Source organism: Coptis chinensis, chromosome 3 (genome assembly GCF_015680905.1).
Source record: "Coptis chinensis isolate HL-2020 chromosome 3, ASM1568090v1, whole genome shotgun sequence".
NCBI lineage: Eukaryota > Viridiplantae > Streptophyta > Magnoliopsida > Ranunculales > Ranunculaceae > Coptis > Coptis chinensis.
The window spans coordinates 32,226,122-32,244,293 of record NC_141458.1 but is presented as its reverse complement, the minus strand read 5'-3'; the positions used below and the strand labels follow the sequence as shown (position 1 = coordinate 32,244,293).

General features: G+C 38.4%; 1 pseudogene across 1 annotated transcript; it reads left to right on the top strand.

The window, feature by feature from the left end:
• The first annotated feature begins 10,405 nt into the window (after positions 1-10,405).
• Positions 10,406-17,742, top strand: LOC147509209 (aspartyl protease APCB1-like; annotated as a pseudogene). The gene is made up of 7 exons (XR_015215945.1): positions 10,406-10,839; positions 11,589-11,704; positions 11,838-11,854; positions 12,007-12,236; positions 12,344-12,466; positions 12,630-12,752; positions 17,649-17,742. The product of XR_015215945.1 is annotated as an aspartyl protease APCB1-like (transcript).
• The last annotated feature ends 430 nt before the right edge of the window (positions 17,743-18,172 follow it).

Here is an 18,172-nt window from a genome sequence, read left to right as displayed (position 1 = left end):
GCCATTTGAGATGCTATACTTTATGTAACTCCTCGCAATAGTTCTCATCTCCAGAATACCTCTCCAAACCCAAGAGCAGTCTTGCGGTACCTTCATAGTCCATAAGTACTTGCCTTTCAGATGTTGGTTCCATGTCCATTCGACCCATAGACTATTTTCTTTGGATGCCACCTTGAACACCAGTCCACAATAAGCCGCTACATTCCAGAGTTTAAGGTCAAGTATACCCAAGCCACCTTCCTTCTTAGTAAGACTAGTACATACTTACTAGCATGGTGCATCTTCTTTTTCATGTCTGCAGGTCCACACCAAAGGAATCTACAACAAATTTTAGAGACCTGTTCCAATACTGTTAGAGGAAGGATAAATTTTTTTACCTAATATACATGAAATGTACTGAGCACAGAATGGATGAGTTGCAACTTCCCAGCATTAGACAAAACTCATGACTTCCAGTTTTGGATTCTTGCAGTGACCCTCTCAACCAGAGGTTGGTACTCATGAATGCCCAGCCTTGAAAAGATTAATAATGGTAACCCCAAATAGGTAGTAGGAGGGGTAACTAACTTCACCCCTATTATGTCTGCTAACAGCTGGCCTTCTGCATCATTCATACCACCTACAAGGAGAGTGGTTTTGTTCTTGTTAATCCTCAACCCAGTCACTTGTGCAAATAACTCATGGGTATCTTGCACTGTCACAATGGATTCAATCTCACCTTTAAAGAATAAAAGCAAGTTATCCACAAAGCATAAGTTGATCACCTCTGTTCTTTTACATTTTGGATGAGCTTTAATTCTCTTTTCACTGAACTCATTCTTCAATAGGCAACTTAGCACCTCCATAATCATGACAAAAAGGTAAGGAGAAACTGGATCACCTTGCCTTAATCCTCTAAGCCCTTGAAAATAGTCTTATGGAGTTCCATTGATTAAAATAGAGAAAAATGGAGTAGTATAGCACATGTATAACCATTTGATCATCTTATCTAGGAAGTTAAGTTTCCTTAGCATAGCAGCAATGGCTTCCCAACTCACAGTGTCATAAGCCTTGCTAATATCCACTTTGAGAGAGCAGCATGGAAAGATATGCTTTCTCTTAAAATTTCTCAACCACTCATGTTATAAAAGAAGGTTGTCTTGTATAGTTCTCCCAGGCACAAAAGCTGATTGATTCATGGAGATCAAAGAGGGCATGACAGATTTCATTCTATTGGTAAGTACTTTAGAAATGCACTTATATGTAATGTTACAACAAGAAATAGGTCTGTAGTCTGTCACTTGAACAGGGTTAGGCACCCTAGGTGCCAAGCATATAAAAGTGGAGTTGAAACCTTTTGGCATAACAGAAGAGTTAAGGACATACTTCATGGCATTGAGGAAATCCTTACCAACAATTGCCCAACATTCCTTAAAAAAGCATGCATTGAAACCATCTGGACCCAGAGCTTTGTAGTTGTCCATATAAAAAAGAGCCTCCCTAATCTCAACCTCTGTAACATCTGATTCTAGTACCTCTGCCTCCCTTCTTCCAATGATTGCTCTAACTCTGAGGTTATCATAGAAATCAATATGAGGATTTGTATGAGTCGAGACACCAAAGATAGATCTATAGTGGCTAGTAAACAACTGGGCCACATAATTGTGATCATTGTGTTTATATAATTAACACCCTGTTCATCCTATACAGACCATATTTTGTTTCTCCCTTTCCTTTCCTTAACCATATTATGGAAATATGTCGTACACCTATCACCCAAAAGGTTCCAAGTGTAACCTGCCCTCTGCTTAATGTCCTCATATTCCATCTTTAGTAACTCAGAGTATGCTTTTCTGAGCTGTTTCTCCTTGTGAATCTATTCAAAGTTCCCTGGAGCAACCTGTAGTAGTTTCTGCACATGGAACAGTTCCATTCTAGCTTCCTCCACTCTCTCTTGCAGCTTAGCGTAATGCTTCTTAGACCAACTTTTAAGAACATATTTCAGTCTTCTTAGTTTAAGAGTAAGAGTAGTCACTGGGTTACCCATACAATGTTCTTGCTAGCTATTTGTAACAATTTCATTAAACTTGGAGTGCATAGTCTAGGTGTTACAAAATCGAAACGGGTAAATCTTCTTTGTCTCAATGAACCATGAGAGAATCATAGGAGTATGGTTTGAAACACTTTGTGGAATAAATTTTTCTTCAGATGCAGGAAAAGAATTTATCCATAGATTATTTACCAGACATCTATCAATCTTCGAGTACTTCCCTAAGTTGTTAGTCCAAGTGTAGAAGCTACCTAAGAACTTTAGATCAGATAAACCTGCGGCAGATACACAATTCAGGAATTCAGCAATCTCACTCGGATGGGTAGGCTCACAACCCAATCTTTTTGAAGAACTTAAGACGCAATTAAAATCCCCATATACAGTCCACGGTAACAATATAGAAGCTTGCAACTGAATAAGGTCCTGCCATAACCTCAGTCTATCATGCCTTGTGTTCTTTGCATAAATACATGTAAGCATAAAGGATTGCCCTGTGGGCAGGATAAGCACCTCACAGTGTAACAGTTGTGATGTCTCCTTTATAAGCTTAACTTGTACAAAATTTTGATCCCAGCAAAACCAGATTCTCCCGTCAGCATCGCTAGCATAATTACTGAGATAAGACCAAAAGGGATAACATATATTTCTTATAGTATCAAACTTCTCTTTTTAAACTTTTGTTTCTAACAGAGATAGCATACACAGCTTGCGTTCTAGCCTCATCCTATTCACCTCACTGGCTTTATGATGCTCATTTATTCCCCGAACATTCCAAGTAGCTAACGTTATCATTAAAACTTTAAGGGTGGTTTTTTGTTATCTCCTTTGGGCTTCCCCCTTCCTTGTCCTTTGCTTTGAGTATTCTGCAGCATCTGTTTCTTTTCTTTGTCAGGACTTTTACTCTTTCTCTGTGAAGGTATCTGCTTTTGCTGCTTGGACGATCTAGTTTCTCTTTTCTCAGTTACTTTACTTGCAACCATGTCAGCAACCTCTGGCTCCTCATATTCTAGAATGGCATGATGGTTAGAAAAAATCTCTCTGTCATCTTCAAATTCATTGGAAACCTCATGGAATGTATGGTCATCCCTTACATTAGTGAATTCCTCCAAATTGTTCTCATATTGTTCATTAATTGCTTCGGACACCTGTAGTTCTGGCAACAGACTATAGAAGTCTCCTTCAACAGCAACTTCTTGTGGTTGATTTAATGGTCTCACCCCCTCTAACTCTTGACAGGTATCCATATTTACTTCATCTGTTAAAGCCTGAAATTGATTAGAGATAGTAATCCTCACAGGTGCTACAACAATGGCTAAGTGGTTAGCATCCACTAAAGTAGTTGTATCAGGTGAGTTTTGAGGTTCTTGTATCTGTGTGACTACCTCATCAGGTACAATTGTTACCGGTGTCACTACTGCTTCCTCAGTAGCTGGAGCTTCTGGTGCTACATTGGTAGTTCTCCTTACCCATGTAGGATTTCTCTGACTCTGTAACCTCTGCGTACCAACTCCAGTACCAGTAGTGTTAACAGTGCTCCTAGAGGAAGTTATGTTAGGTCTTGGCTGCTGGATAGAATGACATGCAGTATCTTTATGACCAATCTTTTTGTAGAGGGAGCAAGTAGATGGGATCCATACGTACTCAACTCCTACATCCACTATGTTTCCTTTTCCTAGATTGAACCTCAGGCAATCTGGATATGTAGCATTAACAGGAACTTTAACGCAGACCTTTGCAAAGTCTAGCCTCACTTCCCTTTGGGTTGCAATTGCATCTTAACAGTGTGGTTTGCCAATCCGACTTGCAATAAAACTAATACCTTTCCTAGTCCACATTTGTTTGGGTATATTCCACAGTTTTACCCAGATTGGTAAAGTGGTGATGTTTCTCCTCTGCACCTCTAAGTCCTCTGTCCAAGGTCTTATCATGAAAACCCTTCCTGTTATAAACAATGGACCTCCTTCTAGTACCATCTGCCTATCCTCTTCCGGGATGAACTTGAAATAAAAAACATCTTTATCTCATAACTAGCTTTTGTTTTCCACAGCCTTTCAAGAGTTTTTTTCATCACCGGGAAAGGGAGTCTTTTATTAACAAAAAACCCCACTAATTTAAGTGATCTTTCCATAACTCAATTCCTTCTTCCAAGATGTCTATAGGTACATCCATAACCTCTACATCAGCATCACTTTCAAACCATTCCAGTTGTCCATTAAAGCTCGAGCCTTGTTGTCCAAAAAGAGAGCTCCATGTTGTAGTATTTGGAGCTGAGCTCTCCCCCACGTGAGAAGCCATTCTCCTCACCAAACGCCTAACCAAACGTCATTGGTAGCAGTGGAGGATTGTACAAGAAAATCCCAAGAAAAAGCCCAACAACAACAACAAGATGGTAATGGAAACTAGAGAATATGAAACAAGAGAAGAGAAGGTGAACGGTCCTCACTTATAAAATTCTCATTCCTTACCTAACAAGAACAGTTTGTAAATGAAATGATCCTCAACTTTGTTAAAAGAAGAGAGAAAATTTCACCTATAAACTATCTCTGTGAGGAGTATGAGTGAGCAAACACCAAGCTTTGATCGAGTTTCCAGCCGTTCACTCGAAACTCTAGCTTAACCCTCTTTCTCTGACAAGTTACCTAAACAAAAAGTTTCTATAAGTGATAAAAAAGGGGGAGATAAGATTAGCTAACTACTAAAATTTACTAAGTAAGGTAATCTTTGGGAGCACAGGATCCTAAAAGCTAGTTTAGCTAAGTTACACCCATTCTCCCACTAAAGGTCCCCATTAAGTGAAAAACATTAAAAAAATTAAGCTTGATAATAGGCGAAAGGTATTTTTACATAGTCATATATATGTAAAACTATATTTACATAGTCACTAGAGCTATGAAAACTTAAATTTACATAGTAACTTGATCTATGAAAATTTAAATTTAGAAGAGTATGTTTACAAGTCTGCAACACAAATAAGAAACTATGCATGATAAATTGTTTTCACATAGCATTTCTTTGAAATTAACCAATCTAACATCTGATAGAACGAACTTATGTAATTTTATATGACCTGTTAAAATGATTTTTTACACAATAGATTACTACAACTAATATCCGACAGAACTGATCTATATAAATTTAAATTTACACAGTAACTTGATCTATGAAAAATTAAATTTTCATAGAGAAAACAGATCATAACCTATGCAAAATTATTTTTACACAATATATTTCTGAAATAGAACAAACCCAACTGTTTTACCAACTGAAAAGATAAAACATATTCCCATTACATCATTTACCAACAACACATTAAGCCAAATCAGTCTTTTTACATCTAGAATTCTAACAATTGTAGTCATTACATCAAAGATTTAATAACAAATCCACCAAGAATTGATTAAACAAAAATCAACTCATCGTTTCTTGTATTCTTCTTTTAGATCTCATGTTCATTGTTGGGATATGGTCAGCTCTAAGCCTTTTCTCAAAATATGCCATAAGACCAAGCGTAGGTAATGTAGAAGCTCTAAAGGTCTTGTACGACTAATTCTCGTTTGCCTTCTGTTACAATGAGAGAAAACCAATTAATAACAAACACTATCTATGAAAAGTTTAAAATGGCATAAATGAATTAATTAATACGCAAATTTAAAAGTGCAGAGTAAAACTACTATGCAAATTTAAGAATGCAGAACTACTATACAACTCTAAGAATGCAACGTAAAACTACTACACAAATTTAAGAATTCAGAGTAAAACTACCACCACACATTACACAAACATGAAAAAATAGAGTAAAAACACTACGCAAATTTAAAAATGTAGATAAAAAACTACTACGAAAATATAAAAATGCATGGTAAAACTACTACGTACACAAATATAAAAATTCATAATAAACCTAAACTTGAAATTGCAAAACTATGAAAACTATAAAATATAGAGTAAAATCACTAAACAAATGTAAATTTGTATTTACAAACTAACTCGCATATGAAAATTCATTTTTTCATACAAATTTCTAAAAATAGGATTAAAGGTTGAAAATTCTCACCAGATTTGGTTTGTTTGCCGTAGTTTTTGGAGCAGTCATCTTCTCAATTTCATCTCCATCTCTTCTAGAACTTGAAAGTTTGATTTTTTTTTTGTTTGGATTTTCAGTTTTTTTTTCAAAATGTAGAGTTCTTCCTTTCTCTTTTGTTGATGATTTGTCACTTTATTCTCCCGAACTATGTGAATTTATATTTGTATGAGAAGATATTTCAGATCTAAAAAGCTAGAGAAAAGGAAGTGAGAAGGAAGAGAGAAAATAGAGGATTCATGGGTTCACGGATCTGTTAAGTGGGGGGGTATTTTTGTCAGTTTCCTATTTTCTTAAAAGCAGGGAGGTTTTGTGAGTTGTTACGATTTGAAGGGGTTTTAATGGACCGGATTTTTAACCAGGGAGATTAAACTCAAATCTTGCAACTTACAAGCTGAGTTCTGTTAAACAATTTACCAATGCACAAGCTGTAAACCTGTAAATAAAATGTCAACTGTTCCATCTGGCTCAGGTTCCCTTGACCCTTGGTGTTAAAATGAACTAGCTCAGCGCTCTGGTTCGGGTCTCCATCGCTGCCACGTTGGTTGCCTGGCTGGTTTTTTATTTTATTTTATTTTTTTGCTTGGTAAGTTAAAAATATATTAAAAAAGAATGGAAAAGAATTACAAGTTTTCTAGGCAGTGCTAATGCCCATAGTCACTCATGCATGGCGCACATACAAACCGTAAGGCACCTCCCATTTATATATCCATCGGGGTCTGCCATTACAAAATATGATCTCCTTGTTAACCACTCGAGACGCTCTCTTAGCAATGATGTCAGCCGCTTGGTTGGCTTCCCTCCAAGTATGGGTCACTCGCAAGGAAGTACATGTACGAGAGCATAGTTTCAATATGTTGAAAAGTTCCCATGGCATAGATGATGAGTTGGCAGCAGTTACCACTGCTAATGAGTCGGATTCCACCCACAGGTTATTCCATCCCCTTGACAAAGCTGCCTCCACCCCTTCAACTATGGCTGTACATTCGGCTAGATAACATGTAGTGTTGCCCAATCCTCCACCCATAACGTATAAGAAGTTGCCATTGTGGTCGTGAAAGGAGACCCCAAAACGCCCAGGCCTAGGATTACCTCTGGTTGCACCGTTAGTGTTGAACTTCCCTTGTGCTAAGGCTGGTGGTATCCAAATACAATGAATCTTCCTTCTCGCAGCAGCAGCGTTCATATGGATGCCCCATTCGTTCAGAATTCCCGCATCAGACGGCTCCGTGTGTCCTTTTGAGAAGTAAGAGGTCGTGATGATATGTGATCTTACAATGCCCTCGCAAAAGGCTTTTGATACTGCTTTGTCTTGAAAGAAAACCCTGTTCCTATGTTTCCATAAGCCGATCATGCCTCCAAAAACTGCAGCAGTCCATAAATGTACAACTCTCGGGCTACTATTCTTGCTCAGTTTAATGGCTTCCTTCATGTTGGAGAATGTCCCTCTGAACTTGAATTTTCCAGCGAGCCAATTCCACATTTCTTTCGCAAACACACACTCCCAAAGAAGGTGAATAAGAGACTCTTCTTGAGAGCCACAATGTCTACACTTAGACGCGATAGTGACTCCCCTTTTCTTGATGTTCTCATCCATAGCAGTAGCTTTTGAGCATAGTTTCCAAACTGTACCTGCGTGTTTGGGATGTGTGTAGGAGTTCCATACATGTTTGGACCAGTGTACTTTAGGCCTCTTGAATCTGATTTCCTGGAATGCACCTTGAGCAGAGAAGTGTCCTTTAATGTCGGGCCACCAAACCAAGTAGTCCTCATCAGTGGATTTCTTCACATCATGAAGGCTGAGTCCTGCAAGGTGCAGCAGATGTGTAATGTGGGCCGGGCATCTGAGAATAGGACCTTGAATAAGGCTTTCGAGTTTAAGAGTGCATCCTTTCAGAGCCTGATCTGGTAAGTTCAAACCCTTATGAATGGAATGTTTCCCTGCCCAACAGTTCCTCCACAAATCAATCTTTGCACCATTTCCAATGACCCATTGGCATTTTGTGTCAATCTCCTGTAAAGCTTTCTTAACCCCTGGCCAAATAGAAGAAGGCTTGTAGTAGTTTATAAGAGCACCTTCCTTAGTAAGGAACTTCAGTCTCATTAAGGAAGAGAAAGCATCAGACCCAGACCTGAAGGACCATGCCAGTTTCATTAGCATTGTCATGTTCACTTCTCTCAATTTTCGAATGCCCAAGCCACCCTCTTCATAAGGTTTGCAGACTTTATCCCAGCTGATTATAACAACTTTCTTCTTTTGCGAATCTCCTGACCATAAGAAATTGGTTGTCTAGCTGGTCCCACCCAATGTTGTGAGAAAATAGAAATAAAAATATATTACCGAAAATTAAATTACCACCTGGCACCTACTCATTGAACCAACTTCTTTGAACTACAGAATACATCTATTCATAAGTGCTTTCTAGCTTAGTTAGTAAACCCTTTGGGTGGTGATACTAGAGGTATGGGGTTCGAACCCCGCTATACACAATTGAGTTACTGATCTCTTTAAAAACAGGCTTGCCCACACATTTTTTGTAAGTGCCTTCTAGCTTAGTTAGTAAAACCTTTGGGTGATGATACTAGAGGTCTGGGGTTCGAACCACGCTACACACAATTGAGCTACTGATCTCTTTAAAAATAGGCTTGCCCATACATTTTTTGTAAGTGCCTTCTAGCTTAGTTGGTAAAACCTTTAGGTGATGATACTAGAGGTCTGGGGTTCAAACCCTGCTACACATAATTGAGTTACTGGTCTCTTTAAAGACAGGCTTGCCCACACATTTGTAAGTGCCTTCTAGCTTAGTTGGTAAAACCTTTGGGTGATGATACTAGAGGTCTGGGGTTCAAACCCCGCTACACACAATTGAGTTACTGATCTTTTTAAAAACAAGCTTGCCCACACATTTTTTAGCAAAGTCGGTAAAACCTTTGGGTGATGATACCAGAGGTCTAGAGCTCGAATCCTACCAGCATCAAAGAGTTACTGATCTCATTTAAAATAGGCTTACCAAACCAAAAAAAAAAAAAAAAAGTAGCACTTTTAGCAGCCCAATTTAGCAGCTCTCCCCGCTACACACAATTGAGTTACTTATCTCTTTAAAAATAGGCTTGCCCACACATTTTTTGAAAGTGCCTTCTAGCTTAGTTGGTAAAACCTTTAGGTGATGATACTAAAGGTCTGGGGTTCGAACCCCGCTACACACAATTGAGTTACTGATCTCTTTAAAAACAGGCTTGCCCACACATTTTTTGTAAGTTCCTTCTAGCTTAGTTAGTAAAACCTTTGGGTGATGATACTAGAGGTCTGGGGTTCGAACCCCACTACACACAATTGAGCTACTGATCTCTTTAAAAACAGGCTTGCCCACACATTTTTTGTAAGTGCCTTCTAGCTTAGTTGGTAAAACCTTTGGGTGATGATACTAGAGGTCTGGGGTTCGAACCCCCCTACACACAATTGAGTTACTGATCTCTTTAAAAACAGGCTTGCCCACACATTTGTAAGTGCCTTCTAGCTTAGTTGGTAAAACCTTTGGGTGATGATACTAGAGGTCTGGGGTTTGAACCCCGCTACACACAATTGAGTTATTGATCCCTTTAAAAATAGGCTTGCCCACACATTTTTTAGCAGGTGCCGACTAGGAAAGTCGGTAAAACCTTTGGGTGATGATACTAGATGTCTGGGGCTCGAATCCCGCTAGCATCAAAGAGTTACTGATCTCATTTAAAACAGGCTTACCAGACCAAAAAAAAAATGTAGCACTTTTAGCAGCCCAATTTAGCAACTCTCAATTGGACTTGCTCTATGAGCAAGTCCAATGGGGGGCTATATGAGCTGCTAAAGGCAAATATAGCACCCCAACCACAAAAATGTCATTCCAATGGGGCTGCTAAAAGGGTCTTAAATTTGGAAGGAGTAAAAAACCCAGCCAAAGTTAAGACATTCATAGTAGCTGCTATAATATGTTCGGGAGACGGACGACATAGTTTCTGCCGTTCGTGTGTTAAATTTCGACAGACGGCGGAAACTGTGCCGTCCATCCAAAAAAAATTCAACTTAAGTTACAAAATAATTAATGGACGAAAGAAATAGAAAACACGATTGGATTGGTTTTTTTATTTTGGAGTGCCAAATTTGGTGGGGTAAGCTAAAAGGCCTATGTGGCACCTTTTAGCAGCCCAATTTAGCAGCTCTCCATTAGACTTGCTCTAAGCTACTTCCTTGTTACTTCCCTCTCTTTCAGAAGTCTTTGCTGACCCAGTTATAGTCTCACATTTTTAAGTCTCTCTCTTCTCCTTCTTTTGATCTCACACAAACAAGAGAGAGAGAGAGAGATATGGATTCTACTTCTACCCCACAACTACAAGGAGTAGTAATAATAACACTACCACCACCAGATAACCCCTCAAAAGGCAAAACCATAACTTCAATCTTCACTCTCTCTAATCCCAACACCCCATCACCTCTCTCAACACCCCAACAACAAACTCCACAACACCATCAAACCTTCTCCTTCAAATCCTTCTTCAATACACCAAGAAAAGCATTGGGTCTTCTTTCTTTCTCACTTCTAGCCATTCTATTATTTACTTCTTTCTCTTCTTCCAATACCCTTTACGAGTTACGCAATTCTAATAATGAAGATGATGATCAAAAGATTGATTCTTTTTTTTTAAACTCAGATCCTAAAATGAGTGTGAGTGAAAAGGTTGGAAAAGATGTTGAGTTTAAATTAGGGAGAGTTGTGCAGAGATGTGGTGGAGAATGGGATGATGTTGAATGATGGTGTGGGTACTAAGGAGATTAGCAAGAGGGTTCTTTGATCTCTTCTTTGTTTTGAGTCGATTCATCTATCTACTTTTTTCCTGTCAAGGGGAACGCATATCCTTCTGGGTATGTTTTCATTTTTGATATACTTTGTGTGATTCATTCATTTGAATTGAGAATTTTGTTCTGCATAAATGATGATAATCAAGTGGCCGAGCGGAGCTTAACGATCTAGGTCAGGTGTGGCCTAAAATTATATTTTGGTAGGTTTTTGTCTGTCCTCATTCTCTCTTTTCATCTTCTTCGCCAAACATTTTTTCTTCTCTCCAATATCTCTCTCCTTCTTCTTCACCATCCCAAAGTCGGCGGTCTCTCTCTCACTCTGGAGCTCCGCTCACTCCCACTGTTTTGCAGTATACTAGGCTGAGGGGGGGGCATGTGGCCCAAAATTCTATTTGATAGGTTTATGTTTGTCCTCATCTTCTTCGCAAACACTCTTTCTTCTCTCCAATATCTCTCTCTCCGCCCAGAACCATCTCTCTTTTTCTTCTTCACCCACTCAAAACTGTACTCTCTCTCTCTCTCACTCCGCAGCTCCACTCACTCTCACTGCTTTGTAGTATACTAGTTGTTAGTGGTATATCTACATTGAGTAAATTTAAAGTTAGAATAACTTACTGAAGATTATGTTTCTTGGAATTCTACAGACTGTACTATGTATCTATTCTTGTTGGAAATCCTCGAAGGCCTTATCATCTTGACATGGACACTGGAAGTGACTTAACTTAGATTCAATGTGACGCTCCGTGCCACCGGTGCAGAGGTAGAGGTTTTATCGGGTTTTGTTATTAATCAAGCTTTTCAAACAAAAGATGTTTTTAGGTTTAGTGTCGATCAAATGAAGTGATGAACATGTGTTCTATACACCAAATGATCAGTAAATTGCCGTATTGCAGATTGTGCAAGTCTTTTTGTATAAATGTATATTTTGAATGAACGTATACGTCTCTAGTTTCTCTTAATGTATTATTATCTTTGACGCTCCCATTCTGAATATTGTACGATCCTTTGTCTAATTTATCAAATCCTAGTATTATAAGTAGCTGACCAGTATAACTAATGTAGGGACCACATCCTCTATACAAGCCCACTAAAAAGGGGATTGTCACTCCAAAGGATTCGCTATGTAAAGAGCTGGATAGTAGTCAAAAGCACGGCTACTGTGAGCCTTGCCAACAATGCGACTATGAGATAGAGTATGCAGATCATAGCTCGTCCATGGGTATTCTCGCTAGGGATTAGCTTCAGCTAATGATTGCAAATGGAACATTGTCAAAGCCAAAGTTTGTTTTCGGGTATGGACCATAATAAAGTATCCGTCTTATACCTTCAGTTCCAAGTTTCTTTTGTTTCACATACCATAAAATATTTTTTAAGCTGTAACTCTGTAATGTTTCTTTAGGTGTGCTTATGATCAACAAGGCCAATTATCAGTCCCTCCTGCTCGGACAGATGGAATTCTTGGACTTAATGGAGCTAAAATTGGCCTTCCTTCTCAATTGGCTAGTCAAGGGATTATTTGCAATGGGTAGGACCAGGGGCGGATGCAGGATTCAACAATAGGGGGGGCTAGTAACACTAATTCTCACTACTTTTTTTTTTTTTTTGAACAGTTACCACTGTACTTTTGGGTTTTGAGCAAAGTTAGGGGGGCTACAGCCCGGGTCAACCAACTCATAGATCCGCCCCTGGGTAGGACATTGTATTGCCCGTGATGAAGATAATAATGGATATATGTTCCTTGGCAATGATTTCTTACCTCAATGAGGCATGACATGGGTAACCATGCTAAGTAGCACTGATGATAAATGGTAATTTGTGATTTGATTTACTTAAGTCCGATAGTTCACAGTCCGAAGTCCGCACTCCAAAGTCCAAAGTCCAAAGTCCGTTAGTCGTCCGTTTAGTCAAGTTACCATACTCACGTGGGTTTGTAGGATAGGTTGAGTAAGGGATCGTCCATATCTTAGGATTCGGCAAGGTTTACAACTTATGGTGAGTAGGATTTTAGGTCATTTAGTTGGTTTAAGTAATTTAATGGTAATGCGAGTAACGTAAAATAATAGCGATTGATTTCTACGTAAATAAACAGAGATAGAGAAACAGGGAAAGGGTTAACAATATTCATGCAAGAATCAATTTCAATAGTTATACTACCACATCACTACAGCTCTAATCCGTCTCGAGTTCATAGACAAACCCGAGACGACGTCGAGTATCGATCCCTAGCAAGATGCACACATCTCTGAGCGCATCTCACTAGCATAAGGAGTTGAACTAATATTTCATCTCTAGAATATTATTTCAGCTCCAAGTTCGATTCTACATAAGATGGACAAATCAAAGAGCTGTCTGACACCATAGAGTCGCGCGCGAGACATTTTGGGTCTCTCGCGAGACTGTTCTGGAGCATCAGCACTCCAAACTTGGACAGTTTCAATCATTTTGGGACCAGATGTATAATCTACACCTAATTCCTAAGTAGTGATTCTTGAACATTAAAGTGTCAATCCGGATCCTCACACGAGCATCATAACCCTCTCCCTAAGGGGGCGGTTTAGCTCATGGTCATTGGATGAATAATTGAACTTGTTGTATACAATAAATAAGTAAATGCAAAATAGGAATTAAACTTGAAAAGAAATGACTTTTATTAAGAAAAAGGACTTACAGTATTGAAGCTTGGAAAACTACTGGAAGGAGAAAATACAGAATGAAACTAACTGCCAGAATATAAAGGCTATAGACTATAGTCTAAACTAAAAACTAAAACTGACCAACTCAAAACTGAAGACCCCTTCTCATATATATAGCCTGGTCTCCTCTCGTGAAGCCAAAGTCTATTAATTCCTCTTTTGGCAAAACAACCAAACCTTGTTTCCAAAGGTTTGTCCTTTAGTTTCATATAAAAACAAACTTTTTTATAACTTTGTCTTTTTATGTTTTAATTTTGTTTTGTCCTTTGTGAAATCAATTCAAACTTTGAATTGTTCCGTCCTTTCCTTTTCCAAGTTGGCACAAAATTGTGACCATCACTTGCCACCTGTCTATGATGATTCGTCATGTCTTTTGGGCCCGCAGAGTGGGTCCACGTGTTGTGTCTAGTGGTGGCACCGATTTTGATGTTTTTACAACTTTTGTCTTTCAAGGTAGAGTTAAATCAAATACAGGTTGCTCTCGGCAGTTCACTAGTCAAGCCCGGCGTCCAAGTTTGAAAGATGTGAGCTTCAGAAGTTTGCTGCTTCTTTATATGTGGACCCGTTATGCACTGGTTTTGTCCCTTTGGAATCTTTGGCTCTAGTCAGGCTTTGTTGGGCTTCACTGGGGCTGAGTGGGAAGACTTCAAGTATTCCAGTATTCCCGTACTTCGATGCAAGTTTTATCATCATATTCACGTTAATAGCAAAAACCTGTGAAAATATGAAAATATAATTATTTCATAATTATCAAACACATAATTAACCAAAATACTATGTCTCTACGGGGTTTAGTATTACAGTTTTGGGTGCTTATCACACCACCCCCAAACAGACTTTGTTTGTCCTTAAGCAAAGAAGAGACATTAAAATGATAAGTGGCAAAAAATGTGTTGTCCTAAGCTAAGTCTCATTTCGCAGAGTGCGGTTGCATTGACCATATTCAATAAAGCCTTGAACCACTAGGAATTCCCTAGTGGACGAGTTATAGCCTCGTGAGAGTTTTCCAGATAAGATACTCACAAACTTTATTTATACTACAATAACTCAGGAACAAAGGCTTATTTCCTTAATTAATCTCAGATATCTATACATTTCACTAGCAGGGGAAACAAAGATTAATTCTTTCGAAATTCAAGTTAATATACATACAATAATCAAAACATCTACATATGAGCATGCATGTATTGATCTTTACAATGAAATGTACGAGCAGGGCCGTTTCTGGATCTTTCGGATAGCGTCCTTAAGTAGGTTTTCACAGGTATGTGTCAAAACACAATTTCTCTCTCATTTTTTTCCACTCAAGTTTTGCTAACTCCAGTGTGCAGTGGGCACACATTTCCTTACATACTCAATGATAGTTAGAGGAGCCGAGGTCGAGAATTCACATCTACTACTTATTATCACACCACCCTACTCTAGAGGTCTTTATTAGGTGTTATGGGGATTAGGTGGTAGTGTAGAAGAAAATGGAATTGAAAATTCAAACAATGATAAGTATGAGAGAATAAAGTCTTCGAAATATTTATACTAAAGAAATCCTTATTTTCTTTCCTCCTTCTAACACGAGTTTCCATACTTGGCTTTTGTAAGCTTTTGTATTCCCTTTTGATTTGATTTTTGGGAGAAATTCTAACTTTGATATTTCTTTTGATTTTTTAAATCATTTTTCTATTCTTCTTTTTCTTTTCTTTTGAAGTAGGTAACTGATTTTGATTTGTGACAAGTTTTTCTATTCATTTTTCTGCACTTTATCCTATTTCTCATACTCATCATCTAGGTGGGCTTATTTATTTGTGGCTAATAGATGGGTAATGAATTTTTGGTGAAATAGAAAGGATTAATGAAAGGTTCAGTGGGGCGATTAGCAATAATTTTTTTTTATAGGTGTGAAATTTTGGCTATATCGATCCAAAGAAGGCCTAAATTCTCCCCTAGGATTCGGGTAGTGATCAAGTAAGTAGACGTGTGAACTTCTCTATTCGGAAAAACTATTCCTCTGAGTTATTACTCACATATCACATATTTTGAGACTATTTAGTTAGATTCTCACAAGATATGGAAATTAAGTTGTCTAATCGTGGGTCCCAGAAACTTACTACTATGTACATTTTAATGATAGTCAGTGCATGAATGTTCATGAAAAGATGTAAAAACTATTGCATATGTACTAACTTAAGTTTCTAAGAACAAGTCCTAATTCTAATGCTAGGGTGAGATTTCTAAATATTTTTCATCACAGAAAAGGAAACAAGACTTTGTCACTAAATACACTTATTTAGACATAAAATAAAACTATATACAACTATGAATGCTTAATTTTTGCGAAAGGTTCTCACCACCCTCAAACAGTTGAGACGTTGTGTCCTCAAAGTGTCAAGAGGAAGAAAGAATATACCTGAGAGGCTTTGAGCAAAAATATAGCTGATATCTTCCACAGAAAATTATGGTAACACACTATATACACTATATATTATACAACAAAAAATAAAAGTACACTGTTAGGTTATTTATTTTTCACATCAAAACGTAAAACAAATACGTACATCAACTCACATTGCCCCAATTACGAAATAGGGGTAGGTCCATTCTTGCTTCATCTTTATAGAAATGTCATTCCTTTGTGTCACCCCAATCTATCATAATCTTACAGACTTCGCTCCACTTCATCTTTCTAGAAGTTTCCAGATAAGCTATCATGACCTTTCTATAGATACCTTGAAGGGCGCCGCCATACCCGTAATCGCAAGGAATGAATTATCTTGTTTGTTGGATACATAGAGTCTACCTTTACCCAGTCATGAAAAGTGGCCACAAACTGTGGGAATTACATCCTTATTATCCTGCATGTTGTAACTGGCAAAGTGATATAGTGCTGTTGAAAAAACCGAACCCTTTTAAGGTTCTCAATTATTAGGCCTGTGATATAGAAGGCGGTATGTTGTTGGGCCAGAGCATGGAAAGTCTTACAAGCTGATTTTGAGGCAGTGGAAAAATGCCAATCCCCCATGATGTTTAGAAGAATAAACAACATGGCAGTCCCAACATTCATAGTCATACTGGCTAGTGGAATAGTGTTGTCTGGCCATTGGCCAGCTTCTGCACGTTCAATGACTTGGGCAAGGCCATCGCCATAATGGGCGGCGCAAATCTTCCCAAGAATAGTCATTAAAGTTGTTTTGTATCATGTATTGAATGGAGGTGTCTGGCTGAATATAAGGAAGGTCCAAAGCCATAGCAATTGCTGGCTCATAAAAAAGGTGTCGGGTGTTACCAATACGGATTGCAAATCAGTTCAACATGAAACCATGTACAGCAGGTGGATCCTCCATATGATCATAAAAATAAGTTGCCAAACCTGGAGAGTATGTCTGCTCAGGGTGTAGAATGAAAGAATTCCAACCAACTTGTGTGATGAAGCCTCTGAAAAGATGCCCATATACAGGAGAATTCAGCAATGCATGGAAAGATTGTTCTGGAATAATCTTTGGAGATGCCATTGTAGAAGACGTGTGAAGAAAGATACCACCTGTATACAAAGATAAACCAAAATTAGAATACGATGGGAATGACTAAAAAAACAATTTACAATTATTACCATATGAAAATTGCACTATATTAAAAACTAAAAAGAAAATGACAAAGAACATAAAATTGCAAAATCTAATTTGTGTCATGGGCCCAAGTAACGACGATGATCTTTTTGTGAGAGAATTCCATTTATAAGATTCTCAATGTCGTCAATCCATACAACAGCCCGTTGTAATAGGGCGCTCTGTGTCTGGTAAATCTCGGCGTGGTTCTCCATTATGAGAGTATGATTTGCCAAGAACTGGTTGTGGCTGTGCAAGAATTGTGCTTGTTCCTCGTCTTGTATTGTCCGCAGGTTGTGAAATTCAAGAAGACTAGTGATGATGATGTTCTGACATGTGTATAATGTCATTAGTCCTTGGTGAATTAGACGAAGGCCTTCCATAGGATTAAATACATTGTGTATTGCATTTTCAGTGAAGATGTTGACAGCGGAACAAGCTTTGCCAGTTTCTGCACCGGCATGTTTCTTAGCAACATCGAGAGTCCAAAAACCGTTCATACAGACTGAGTGAATGGTGAGAATGTTAGCTGTTCTGATAGGTGTATTAGGAGCAGTAATAGTAAAACCCCAACGCATCATGATAAGTGTCACAATGGTTGGCAAAGGAGCTGCCTTTTTCCTAGCATGTGTGATCGCGTTCCAGAGAAATTTAATTATGCAAAAATCATTGCATTTAGTCTGCAAGACCCAGAGTAGATGGAGGAGGGGTTTTGTTATTTCGGAAGTCTTAGATGTGCCGAGCACATTATGAGCTAGCCATTGGATCACAGATAATTGGTTTCTTTGCAAGGATCGCTAATAAACAATGCTGTTTTTCCGGTTGTATTCGTCGTAAAGGATAGTTGCAAACATCAAATGCCTGATATTGTCGAATGGTGAATCCTGAAGGTGTACCCCCGGGTTCATAATGGGAATTTGAAGGACCTCGGACATGATT